A 14,775-nucleotide genomic window follows, 5' to 3' on the forward strand; every position below is an offset into this window, starting at 1 on the left:
CACAGTTTTCACTCCTTGGTGCCTGTGTGGCTCTAATCCTGTTTCTTTCCCAGCCATCCCGAGAGCTTACCTGGAAAAACAGAGTAGATGAGACTGCAGTTTCTGATTTAAAAATCAGAGCTTGTGCATGTATAATTTAAAATCTCAGACTGTCATCTAGTTTATGAAGCAAAGAGGGTCCAACCTCAATTTGTTTCTTTGTATGTGACTAAGACATACTAGAAAGCAAGGGGAACTGGAAGCACAATGGAGTCATTCCATTTCCTTCTCACTTGCAGCAGAGCAATCATCCCCTTTGGACAGTGTGACCGTGGGAAGGCCTCCAAGGCGACATCTTCAGTGCAAGCTAATCATGAGTTAAGCAGTTCCAGGTTAGCCTATCACACTACAGCATGACCACACTGTCCTTATCGGCACACTGCTCTCACTCCCTGCATCCGCACTGGTGCTGTAACTCAGTGATAAGCAAGCCGCTATCTAGGCGTGTGTAAGCCAAGATTCATTGTGCCACACCTCACTGCATCTCTCTGCACTCGCATTCGCAAGGTGCTGTAGGGCAACTCGTCCACTCACTCAGGGCATTGTGGGAGGAAATCATCTAGATCTGGGAAATTCAATTCTTGGCAGGCCCCAGGCTGGTGTGGTGGTATGCTGTGTCATGCTTAAAGTATGAATCATGCTCCTGTTAATAACTAGTGCTTTTATAACTAGTGCTTTTTTGTGCATCTGCAGAAGCTGTTGCCAAGAGACACTGATGGGTGTTTCAGAGGCTGCTCTTGACCTGAAGAAGGTGAAGGCAGAGGCTTACAAGCAGAAGGGGACCAGGTGAAGATGGAGGTGTGGACACGCTGATGCTGTTTTTTTCAGCAGATTCCCTCCTCTGCATATCCTCACTTCCGGATCAAGACCGCAAGCATACACTGGCAGGACCACATTGTAGTGAAAACATGGGATGACCAGCAATAAACCCAGAAATTTTACACAAGGAGAGCCAGATTCCTGGAGCTGGGTAAGGAGCTTGCCCCAGCCCTTGAGTAGCAAAGCACCGTGGTAAGAGAGTCAATAATGCTCCAGAAGCATGCTTCTATCACCTTGTGAAAGCTGGCAACCCCAGATGGCTACAGATCTGCTGGTAATCAGTTCAGGTAGGTAAAACCACAGCTAGCAAAGTGGTCATGGAGGTTTTGCAAGGCAGTTAATGCTGTGCAGGCCTCTATGGTTATAAGGCTTGGAAAAATCCCTGAAATAATGGCAGGGCTTGAACAGCTCAGCTGTGCAAGTGCAATCAAAGGCATGTATGTACCCATCCTATGCCTGCCATTTCAAGCAAATACATACATTTACAGGAAAGGAATGGGGATACTACTCCAGATACACTGACAGGCAGGGTGCATGATGCCACAGTGTTCAAGAGGGCTGGCCTTTTTCAGCATGGGCAATGGGCAAACAGTATATGTTTCCCCCTTATTACAGTCATCAAGCTGCTATCTGTGACCCAGCATACTTTCTGCTGCCTTTGTTGATGATGGCTTATCCTGATATGCACCAGCCAGGCCAGAGGCTGTTTAACTACATGCTGAGCCAATGCAGGATGTGGTGGAATGTGCCTTTGGCTGTCCGAAAGCAGGATTGTGCTGCTCATTTACTAAAGCCAGTGGCAGGTTGCATCACAGCTTCTGTTTAAAGGTTGACCTGTGTAAGTCCTCTCAAACTGACATATCAAATGTAGTCAGAGGACTCCTTTGAAATCTGGTGTGCCTCAGGCCAGCGCAGAGTAGGGTTGCTTACAAACTTTTTGAAAAAAGCTGTGGGTTTTGTGGTTTCTTCCCATCCCCTGCAGAGCTAGAGATCAAACAATTGATGTGATGGGGGTCAAAATGGCCTCTAGCTGTCAAGTTTTACCCAAGGTAGGGCCTGGCACCCCTTAAATCTTTGGGGGATCTAAATTGAGACTGGTATTTAAGAAAAAGTACAGCGTTTACAATGCAATGAGCCAATACAGAAAAACATCTAGAGGGTTTCCATTCCCACCAATGTATATGTTTTACAGCTTAAAGAACAGGACTACTTGTGGCATCTTAGAGACTAACAAATTTATTTGAGCATAAGCTTTCATAAACACTCTAACATTTGAATGGCTATTTGGATTGCTTTGAAATTCTGTATGCCTCATGGAGGTGTGTAATAGCATGAGTGACCTAAATTTCAGGTCATTTGTCCAAGGGGCTCCTGGGTTACAGCCCTCCAAATAGAGTTTCCTTCTGTTGCCAAGAACCTTCTGCTTCCTTCTTCAGTTTTCTTCTGCTGCCGAGAGGTACTAAGGACTGCATGAATCACAGACCTTGTTGAGATTGATGGCTGTGAACTCACCCTTCAGTTAACATAACTATGGATACCTTAATCCCAAGTCCCCACCTAAGCCAAAACAAGTTTTGGACTGAATAGTTGGAGGTTGCTACAATTTGTGAGTCGTGGGTGGCAATTTTATTTTGAGGGGAATGTAGTCAAAGTATTTAGGGGAAAATACTGTTTCCCGGGAAGGGAAGGACATTAGTGGCAGAGGAGAAGAGGGGTTTGGGGCTGGAGCAAGTGAAGTTTTACCTAAGGTAATACATGACACCCACTAACAATTTGGGGAACCCAAATGTGAACAGTATTTAAGAACATACTCACTTTTGTGCTTGTGTAAATATGCAGTTTGAAGGATTACAGTGTACACATTCCAACACAAAAGGGAGAGGGTTTTTATGCAGCCACTTTGTGTGTGCTTGGGTAGTTTGAGGGAATACTCCACCACTGATGCTTCTAGTCCAAACCTTTGTACACCCATGCAATGAAGATTTAATAGTTCATGTTGCTTGCTACAAGTTGTCTGTTATAATATTGTGTGTTTTTATTTTTTGGGGAGGCTTCCTGTGAGCATAGCAGAAGAGTCAGCAGCCAGTCTAACCACAATTTGTGTTATATCAAGTGGGAAGGAGCCAGAGAACTCTGTGGAGGGTGGGGGAGGGTGGGGAGGAGGGGGACAGGGACAAGGAGAAGACTTGCAGCTGTAGAGGGGGCAGGACATGAGGGAAGGTGGTTAAAAAATCTTGGATTATTTATTTGAGAAAATCTGTATTTTATTAATCCCTGGAGGGGGTTAGGACAGGGTGAAGTGGTTACTTCCTGATCTCGGGGCTGCTTAATATGATGTTTCCAGAAACACACAGCGTGGAGATTTAGAACTGACAGCTCAGACATCTTGACCACCCAGGGTGGTCAACATGTGGATTCTGGGTGATTCCTGGCAGGGCCGGCTCTAGGATTTTTGCCGCCCCAAGCGAAAACAATTTTGGCCGCCCCCCCCCATTTTTTTTCTTACCCCACCCCCGGCCCCGCCTCAACTCCCCTTTCCCAAATCCCCAGCCCTGCCTCCTCCCCCCAGGCTCTCAAGTCTAGGAGGGAGGGAGGGAGAGGGAGAAGCAGCACGTGTGCCACAGCCACTCAGGGTCTCCCCCTCCCTCCCAGGCTCTCAAACCCGGGAGGGAGGGGGAGATCCCGAGCGGCCGCGGCGCGCGAATCAGCTGTTTAGCGCACCGTAGCCGCTCGCGCGCTGCTGCTCGCCCTCCCTCCCAGGCTCTCAAACCTGGGAGGGAGGGGGAGATCCCGAGCGGCCGCAGCGCGCGAAACAGCTGTTTCGCGCGCCGCTGCTCCCCCTCCCTCCCAGACTTGAGACCCTGGGAGGGAGGGGGAGAAGCGGCGCCCGCGCCGCGGCCACTCGGAGTCTTCCCCTCCCTCCCAGGCTCTCAAAGCGGGAGGGGGGGAGACTCCGAGTGGCTGCGGCGCGGCGCTGCTTTTCCCCCTCCCTCCCTCCTAGGCTTGAGAGCCTGGGGGGAGGGGAGAGAGGGAGAAGCAGTGCGTGTGCCGCAGCAGCTCGGGGTCTCCCCCTCCCTCCCAGGCTCTCAAACCCGGGAGGGAGGGGGAGATCCCGAGCGGCCGCGGCGCGCGAATCAGCTGTTTAGCGCACCGTAGCCGCTCGGGGTCTCCCCCTCCCTCCCAGGTTTGAGAGCCTGGGAGGGAGGGCGAGCAGCAGCGCGCGAGCGGCTACGGTGCGCTAAACAGCTGATTCGCGCGCCGCGGCCGCTTGGGATCTCCCCCTCCCTCCCGGGTTTGAGAGCCTGGGAGGCAGGGCGAGCAGCGGCGCGCGAGCGGCAGCAGCGGAGGTGAGTTACGGCGGCCAGGGCACATTTTTAGGGGTGGCATGGCCCGCGCCAGAATGCCACCCCTAAAAATGTGCCGTCCCAAGCACCAGCTTGTTTTGCTGGTGCCTAGAGCCGGCCCTGATTCCTGGATCATGAAGGTGTAGAAGTTGGCAGGAGAGCAAGGCGTACACACCATGATGTAGGGATTGATGACTACACACTGATATGGGTGGACACAGGTGGACTGCGTTGTCGTCATGTTTTTCCCACTATGCCACATCCGACTTGTGACTTAGGGAGTTGTGATCTACTGGACATTGTGTGCTTCACTCTTATAGAAGTGAACTGGGCCTTTTCCGGGATGTATACCTCATACAATACATGAGAGCAGATTTGAACCGCATCAGAGACTTGTGTCGAGGAGCTGTGATAGTTTTCTCTGCGGTGACTGAGCACCTAAATACACCTCTACCCCGATAGAACGCTATCCTCGGGAGCAAAAAATCTTACCGCGTTATAGGTGAAACCGTGTTATATCGAACTTGCTTTGCTCCACCGGAGTGCGCAGCCCCCCCCCCCCCCCCCCCCGAGCACTGCTTTACCGCGTTATATGCGAATTCGTGTTCTATCAGATGGCGTTATATCGAGGTAGCAGTGTAATTGCTACAGTGATAGTAGAAGGCTATTAAATCTTGGAAGAACATTAATTGGGAAATTGGAGGGTTCATGACTGACCAGAAAATGTATACAGTATGGCATAGAGACATTACAAGTTCTAACACCCCACTGTTGCTTGGAGATGGGGTACATCTATTCAGTGGTGCAAGTAGAAATCATTTCTTGCCAGTACTGCACTCATGGAAAGGACACAAGGGAGGGCACGTGACCTCCCCATGTGACCCTCCATGTGACTCCTCCCCCCACCCCCTGCCCAGGGCCCCTACATTCTCCCCATCTCCTCTGACACCCCCCTTACCTGTCTAAAATTGTACAACTGCATCTGTGAAATGATGCTTTGGGCCCCTGGTGCCACCTGTACTTCCAGGTGTCCTTGAGGATCCAGCAGCACCCCAAATTGAAAACTTCTTAAATGAAAGAAGGATAGGAAGGACAATCACCCCCCTGTCCCCTAACACACTGTCAGTGCCTCCCTTATGTCCAAACTAAGCCCTGGTCTACACTACAAGTTTAGGTCGACTTTAGCAGGGTTAAATCGAATTAAGCCTGGACACGTCCACACGACGAAGCCCTTTCTTTTGATTTAAAGGGTCCTTTAAACCGGTTTCTTTACTCCACCTCCGACGAGGGGATTAGCGCTAAAATCAGCCTTTGCGGGTCGGATTTGGGGTAGTGTGGACGGAATTCGACATTATTGGCCTCCGGGAGCTATCCCACAGTGCTTCATTGTGACCGCTCTGGACAGCGCTCTCAACTCAGATGCACTGACCAGGTAGACAGGAAAAGCCCCGCGAATTTTTGAATTTCATTTCCTGTTTGCTCAGCAGGGAGAGCACAGGTGACCACGCAGAGCTCATCAGCACAGGTAACCATGATGGAGTCCCAGGGTCGCAAAAGAGCTCCAGCATGGACAGAACGGGAGGTACGGGATCTGCTCGCCATATGGGGAGATGAATCAGTGCTAGCTGAACTCCGTAGCAGTAAACGAAATGGCAAAATATTAGAAAAGTTCTCAAAGGCCATGAAGGACAGAGGCCATAACAGGGACGCACAGCAGTGCCGCGTAAAAATTAAGGAGCTAAGGCAAGCCTACCACAAAGTCAGAGAGGCAAACGGAAGATCTGGGGCAGAGCGGCAAACATGCCGCTTCTACGCGGAGCTGCATGCCATTCTAGGAGGTGCAGCCACCACTACCCCAACCGTGTGCTTTGACTCCGTCAATGGAGAAACACGCAACAGGGAAGCGGGTTCGGGGTATGCGGAAGATGATGATGATGATGATGATGAAGACAATGAAGATAGCTCACAGCAAGGAAGCGGAGAAACCGGTTTCCCCAACAGCCAGGATATGTTTACCACCCTGGACCTGGAACCAGTAACCCCCGAACTCACCCAAGGCATGCTCCCAGACCCTGAGGGCACACAAGGGACCTCTGATGAGTGTACCTTTGTAAATATTACACATAGTTTAAAAGCAAGCGTGTTTAATGATTAATTTGCCCTGGCAATTGCGGCCAGTACAGCTACTGGAAAAGTCTGTTAACGTGTATGGGGATGGAGTGGAAATCCTCCAGGGACATCTCCAGAAAGCTCTCCTTCATGTACTCCCAAAGCCTTTGCAAAAGGTTTCTGGGGAGGGCTGCCTTATCCCGTCCGCCATGGTAGGACACTTTACCACGCCAGGCCAGTAGCACGTAGTCTGGAATCACTGCATAACAAAGCATGGCAGCATATGGTCCCGGTGTTTGCTGGCATGCAGACAACATCCATTCCTTATCTCTCTCTGTTATCCTCAAGAGAGTGATATCATTCACGGTCACCTGGTTGAAATGGGTGATTTTATTAAGGGGGCATTCAGAGGTGCCCGTTCCTGCTCAGGTGAACAGAAATGTTCCCCGCTGTTAGCCACGCGTTGGGGGGTGGTGGTGAAGGGATCATCCCAGAGAATTGTGTGTGTGTGTGTGTGTGGGGGGGGGGGGGTAGTTGGGTTTGTGCTGCATGTTAACCCGGAAACCCCAGCCTCTCTTTTTACATTGCAAACCCATTTTAAATGGCCAACCCAACGGGTCCTTGGTATGGGAAATGAGTGTGCTACTGTTTGAAACCATTCCCACATGTTATGAGGGTTAAAAAAGCCAAAAGACTGTGGCTTACCATGGCTGCCTGCAAGCCAAATTCTGTTGCCTGGCACCGCAAATCTCTCACATCAAACTGGCAGGCCCTCAATATAAGAGGAAAAATGCAACCTTGTAACGAAAGCACATGTGCTGTGTAATGTGAACAGCAAAATTTAACGTGAAAGAGTGTACCCATTGTTCTCTAAAATGTGTCTTTTTTAACCACCTCTCCCTTGTCCTCCACCAACTGCAAATGTTTCTCCTTCGCAGAGGCTAGCAAAGATTAGAAGGAGAAAACGGCGGACTCGGGATGATATGTTCATGGAGCTCCAGGTGTCCTCCCACGCTGAAAGAGCACAGCAGAATGCGTGGAGGTAGTCAATGTCAGACTACAGAAAAGCACAGTCTGAACGAGAGGAGAGGTGGTGGGCTGAATCGCGGGAAGAACTGAGCAAGAGGCGGGCTGAAGATGATAGGTGGCGTCAGCTTGCAGACAGAAGGCAAGAGTCGATGCTCCGGCTGCTGGAGCATCCAACTGATATGCTCCAGCGTATGGTTGAGTTGCAGGAAAGGCAGCAGGAGCAGAGACCGCCGCTACAGCCCCTGTGTAACCAACAGCCCTCCTCCCCAAGTCCCATTGCCTCCTCACCCAGACACCCAAGAACATGGTGGGGGGGCCTCCGGCCACCCAGTCACTCCACCCCAGATGATTGCCCGAGCATTGGAAGGCTGGTCTTCAATAAGTGTTAAAGTTTTAAAGTTTTAAACTGCAGTGTGTCCTTTTCCTTCCCTCCTCCACCACCCCTCTTGGGCTACCTTGGCAATCATCCCCCTAGTTGTGTGATGAATTAATAAAGAATGCATGAATGTGAAGAAACAATGACTTTATTGCCTCTGCAAGCGGTGCTCGAAGGGGGGAGGGAAGGGTGGGTGGTTGGTTTACAGGGAAGTAGAGTGAACCGAGTGGGGGGGGCGGAGGGTTCATCAAGGAGAAACAAACAGAAGTTTCACACCGTAGCCTGGCCAGTCACAAAACTCATTTTCAAAGCTTCTCTGATGCGCATCGCGCCCTGCTGTACTCTTCTAACCTCCCTGGTGTCTGGCTGTGCGTAATCAGTGGCCAGATGATTTGCCTCAACCTCCCACCCCGCCATAAATGTCTCCCCCTTACTCTCACAGATATTGTGGAGCGCACAGCAAGCAGCAATAACAATGGGGATATTCTTTTCGCTGAGGTCTGAGCGAGTCAGTAAGCTGCGCCAGTACACTTTTAAACATCCAAATGCACATTCCACCACCATTTGGCACTTGCTCAGCCTGTAGTTGAACAGGTCCTGACTACTGTCCAGGCTGCCTGTGTACGGCTTCATGAGCCATGGTATTAAGGGGTAGGCTGGGTCCACAAGGATCACGATAGACATTTTAACATTCCCAACGGTTATTTTCTGGTCCGGGAAGAAAGTCCCTTCCTCCAGCTTTTGAAATAGACCAGAGTGCCTGAAGACGCGAGCATCATGTACCTTTCCCGGCCATCCCACGCTGATGTTGGTGAAACGTCCCTTGTGATCCACCAGGGCTTGCAGCAGCATTGAAAAGTACCCCTTGCAGTTTATGTACTCGGTGGCTTGGTGCTCCGGTATAGGGATATGGGTTCCGTCTATCGCCCCACCACAGTTTGGGAATCCCATTGCAGCAAAGCCATCCACTATGGCCTGCACGTTTCCCAGAGTCACTACCCTTGATATCACCAGGTCTTTCATTGCCCTGGCAACTTGGATCACAGCAGCCCCCACAGTAGATTTGCCGACTCCAAATTGATTCCCGACTGACCGGTAGCTGTCTGGCGTTGCAAGCTTCCACAGGGCTATCGCCACTCGCTTCTCAACTGTGAGGGCTGCTCTCATCCTGGTATTCTGGCACTTCAGGGCAGGGGAAAGCAAGTCACAAAGTTCCATGAAAGTGCCCTTACGCATGCGAAAGTTTCGCAGCCACTGGGAAGCCTCCCAGACCTGCAACAGGATGCGGTCCCACCAGTCTGTGCTTGTTTCCCGGGCCCAGAATCGGCATTCCATGGCATGAACCTGCCCCACTAACACCATGATTTGCACATTGCTGGGGCCCGAACTTGTGTGAGGGCTGTGTCCATGTCAATTTCCTCATCACACTCGTCACCGCGCTGCAATCGCCTCCTCGGCTGGTCCTGGTTTTGCTTTGGCATGTCCTGGCACGCATATACTCCAGGACAATGCGCGTGGTGTTCATAGTTCTCATAATTGCCGCGGTGATCTGAGCGGGCTCCATGATCCCAGTGCTATGGCGTCTGGTCTGAAAATAGGCGCGAAACTGATGGAGGGAGGGAGGGACGACTGACGACATGGCATACAGGTACAGGGAATTAAAATCAACAAAGGTGGCTGTGCATCAGGGAGAAACACAAAGAACTGTCACACAGAATGGCCCCCCCAAAGATTGAACTCAAAACCCTGGGTTTAGCAGGCCGTTGATTTCACGGAGGGAGGGGGAAGCAAATGAATACATCTATTTTTTACATCTTAAGCTGGCAGCAGACGGTGCAGCATGACTGATAGCTCTCGGCATCTTCTGGGTGCTTGGCAGAAGATACTGTACTACGACTGCTAGCCATCATTGTAAAGATGGTTCAATCGGACTGCCGGCAGGACTGAGTCTCCAGGAGACAAAGCATGTCTGCCCAGGTGCCTATGATTGAACTGGAATACGACGACAACGGATACCAGTCATAATACACCATCTACTGCCAAAAGGCAAGGGGCTGCTGCTGTGTAGCAATGCAGCCCCACGTCTACCAGCACCCAGATAGCCGATGAAGGCTACCAGTCATACTGCACTGTCTACTGCCAAAAGGCAATTAGCAGCTGCTGTGTAGCAATGCAGCCCCACGTCTGCCAGCACCCAGATGACATATGGTGACGGTGAGCTGAGCTGAGCGGGCTCCATGCTTGGCGTGGTATGTTGTCTGCACAGGTAACCCAGGTAAAAAGGCACGAATCGATTGTCTGCCGTTGTTCTGATGGAGGGGGAGGGGCCTGATGGCATGTACCCAGAACCCGCCCTGGCACTGTTTTGCATCATCAGGCATTGGGATCTCAACCCAGAATTCCAATGGGCAGCGGAGACTGCGGGAACTGTGGGATAGCTACCCACAGTGCAACGCTCCGGAAGTCAACGCTAGCCTCAGTACTGTGGATGTGGTCCGCCGGCTTCATGCACTTAGAGCATTTTATGTGGGGACACACACAATCGACTGTATAAAACCGATTTCTATAAAACCGGCTTCTATAAATTCGACCTAATTTCATAGTGTAGACATACCCTAAGCTTCTGCCAGCTCCTGCCTTTAGCTAAGTAGTGCTCTCCGCCAGGCACTAGGAAAGCAAAGCTGTTGCACTATCTGGGTTTGATGGGAAAGAGGCATAGAATTGTGTGTGCCATGTGCATCTTGATAGAACTACAGCCCAAATTGTTTTATTATTTTCCTCCACATGACATACAGGAGGGGCAATTAAAATCAGCCTGGCAGAACGTGCATGAGAACTGTCTGTAGACAGATAAGCAATTGATCAAAATCACATTCTCTGATTTCTTGGAGCCAAATCCTGTTCCCGTTGAAAAAAAAGGAGTTTTGCTATTGAGAAAATTTGGAAATTTGGAGAGGAAAGCACAAAACCACTCAAGCAAGGGCTATGTTGCTTATACCACAGGTATCAAAGGCTGCTGGCTCATATGAGAAATTCAGCAGACATCTGATCTTTGTCCATTGCAAGGGAGAAATCAGCAATTAATGAGGCTAGAACACTCTCTATACCATATCCAACTCATAAGTCTATCTGCAAAGGATCAAGGAAATATGAAGGCTCCAGATTACCTTAAATCCTCAGTCCCTTGGTCAGAATGCTCCCATTAATATATGGTCATAGCCCAGAGGCTGGAGCAGGAAAGAGGCAAAATGGAGATGTTTCCAGGCCAGGGCCTTTTAGCTTCTGCCAAGTGCCAAATAAAGGGAAATCTGTTCTTACTGTGAAAGATGGTGTTTGGAGTCACATGGGCGAGTTACATGTCCATCATCCTCACCCATATTCTAGTTAAAATATTCACAAAAAGTGCATTAAGTGTAAACAGGTGTTTTCTAGGGTCCATTGTGAGCTAAGTGTTCCTTATTGGGCCATTCAACTTGACTTGTCCCTTCATGTGCTGGCTAAATACCTTCTGGGTGTTACCAGGGGAGCAAACATATAGTAAACCTAGCTAATATTCATAACTTCAGATACCAAGATGAATATACATGCATAGAAATAGCATAATCATAAGTACCAGCTATTTCACCTACATGACTATTCCCAAAAGAGATTCTGAAAAATCACACCACATACCTGAGACCCTATGTGCCAGCACCATGCCCCACTGGAGTTTTGTTCTCTGTTATGGAACAACAGAGATGGAGCCAGTGACATGACTCCGTTTAGGTTAATTTGTAGCTGTTCAGGTGTGACTGCACCTTTAGTCAGGCCTTGGCTACACTGGCACTGTACAGCACTGCAACTTGCTGCGCTCAGGGGTATGAAAACACCCCCCCCCCCCGAGCGCAGCGAATGCAGTGCTGTAAAGCGCCAGTGTAATCAGCGCCTGCAGCGCTGCACGCTCGCTCGCAGCACTGCACGCTATTCCCCTCGGAGAATAGCTTGCAGTGCTGCGAGCTCTCTCGCAGCGCTGGCGGCGCGACTACACTCGTGTATCCCCAAGTGTAGCGAAGGCCTCAGTGAGGGCATAGTGGCTGGCACACACTCAGGTTAATGGGCTTCAGTGTTCCTTTACAGTTAACTTTTTAATGTTCATAAACCTGGTATGTGCTGAGGTGGTTTAAAGCATAACACAGGTTTTTAGGTTTGCAAATCTGTGAACCTCGGCCTTTTTAAGATTTTATTAGTATTATTATTTTTTTTTTGCTGGTCATAATGTGGGTGGGTATCCGCTCTGCCCTCTGCTCATGAGGTTATGTATGTGTCTTGTAGCCCTCTTCTTAACACTAATTGAAAATGGTTCTCTAACAAATGAGAGCACCCATACAGATAGTCATCTACTGTTGATGGAGGAGAATCAGAAAACTGGCCAAATACACAGACCAGGATACTGAGCCTGAATGAAGTGGTGGGACAGATATTTATCCTCATACGCATCAAATACTTAGCATTGATATAGCACTTTTCAGGTTCAAAGCCTTATGCAGACATTAATCCTAATAACCAACTCTAGGAGGTAGTATTATTCCCATTTTACAGATGGGAAAAAGGAGAGAGATAGGCAGCGCAACCTGCCCAACGTCATAGGAGTCCACTGCAGAGCTCCAGTTAGCATTCCATCACAAGCCTCACCGCTTTCTGCTAAGCACAAAGCCCATTCTTGGACCTTGCCTTCTCTAATACACACATAGCAACAGGTATACTTACATTAAAAAAAAAAAAAAACTAACAAAACCAGTCAGTCCACTGCCAGCGCTTCTCTCTCTGTATTTTCCAGTACAGTGATGAAATGGGTGTTTGTATATACAAACATCAACATGCTTAACTACCCACTTTCCCCCAAAATATGTAGTATTTCAGTCTGTTTATATGGAAGTTATGGGAGTTGGGTGAGGAGCTATTTCAGCATATGTATGATTTATTAAAAGACAAATTTTAAGTAGAACTGTATCTTAAACTGCATTATGGTATTGTACCCAAACAGAGAGCTGATAGGTAAGGTCCCATGGGAATCAAGACTGAGGGGAAAAACAACTGAGGAGAGTTGGCAGTTTTTCAAAGGGACACTATTAAGGGCCCAAAAGCAAGCTATTCTGCTGGTTAGGAAAGATAGAAAATGTGGCAAAAGACCACCTTGGCTTAACCACGAGATCTTGCATGATCTAAAAAATAAAAAGGAGTCATATAAAAAATGGAAACTAGGACAGATTACAAAGGATGAATATAGGCAAACAACACAGGAATGCAGGGGCAAGATTAGAAAGGCAAAGGCACAAAATGAGCTCAAACTAGCTACAGGAATAAAGGGAAACAAGAAGACTTTTTATCAATACATTAGAAGCAAGAGGAAGACCAAAGACAGGGTAGGCCCACTGCTTAGTGAAGAGGGAGAAACAGTAACAGGAAACTTGGAAATGGCAGAGATGCTTAATGACTTCTTTGTTTCGGTCTTCACCGAGAAGTCTGAAGGAATGCCTAACATAGTGAATGCTAATGGGAAGGGGGTAGGTTTAGCAGATAAAATAAAAAAAGAACAAGTTAAAAATCACTTAGAAAAGTTAGATGCCTGCAAGTCACCAGGGCCTGATGAAATGCATCCTAGAATACTCAAGGAGCTAATAGAGGAGGTATCTGAGCCTCTAGCTATTATCTTTGGAAAATCATGGGAGACGGGAGAGATTCCAGAAGACTGGAAAAGGGCAAATATAGTGCCCATCTATAAAAAGGGAAATAAAAACAACCCAGGAAACTACAGACCAGTTAGTTTAACTTCTGTGCCAGGGAAGATAATGGAGCAAGTAATTAAGGAAATCATCTGCAAACACTTGGAAGGTGGTAAGGTGATAGGGAACAGCCAGCATGGATTTGTGAAGAACAAATCATGTCAAACCAATCTGATAGCTTTCTTTGATAGGATAACGAGCCTTATGGATAAGGGTGAAGCTGTGGATGTGGTATACCTAGACTTTAGTAAGGCATTTGATACAGTCTCGCATGATATTCTTATCGATAAACTAGGCAAATACAATTTAGATGGAGCTACTATAAGATGGGTGCATAACTGGCTGGATAACCGTACTCAGAGAGTTGTTATTAATGGTTCCCAATCCTGCTGGAAAGGCATAACGAGTGGGGTACCGCAGGGGTCTGTTTTGGGACCGGCTCTGTTCAATATCTTCATCAACGACTTAGATATTGGCATAGAAAGTACGCTTATTAAGTTTGCGGATGATACCAAACTGGGAGGGATTGCAACTGCTTTGGAGGACAGGGTCATAATTCAAAATGATCTGGACAAATTGGAGAAATGGTCTGAGTTAAACAGGATGAAGTTTAACAAAGACAAATGCAAAGTGCTCCACTTAGGAAGAAAAAATCAGTTTCACACATACAAAATGGGAAGAGACTGTCTAGGAAGGAGTACGGCAGAAAGGGATCTCGGGGTTATAGTGGACCACAAGCTAAATATGAGTCAATAGTGTGATGCTGTTGCAAAAAAAGCAAACATGATTCTGGGATGTATTAACAGGTGTGTTGTGAGCAAAACAAGAGAAGTCATTCTTCTGCTCTACTCTGCTCTGGTTAGGCCTCAGCTGGAGTATTGTGTCTAGTTCTGGGCACCGCATTTCAAAAAAGATGTGGAGAAATTGGAAAGTTTCCAGAGAAGAGCAACAAGAATGGTTAAAGGTCTTGAGAACATGACCTATGAAGGAAGGCTGAAAGAATTGGGTTTGTTTAGTTTGGAAAAGAGAAGACTGAGAGGGGACATGATAGCAGTTTTCAGGTATTTAAAAGGTTGTCATAAGCAGGAGGGAGAAAACTTGTTCACCTTAGCCTCTAAGGATAGAACAAGAAGCAATGGGTTTAAACTGCAGCAAGGGAGGTCTAGGTTGGACATTAGGAAAAAGTTCCTAACTGTCAGGGTGGTTAAACACTGGAATAAATTGCCTACGGAGGTTGTGGAATCTCCATCTCTGGAGATATTTAAGAGTAGGTTAGATAAATGTCTATCAGGGATGG

This window comes from Trachemys scripta, chromosome 9, assembly GCF_013100865.1.
Source record: "Trachemys scripta elegans isolate TJP31775 chromosome 9, CAS_Tse_1.0, whole genome shotgun sequence".
NCBI classification, from domain to species: domain Eukaryota; kingdom Metazoa; phylum Chordata; order Testudines; family Emydidae; genus Trachemys; species Trachemys scripta.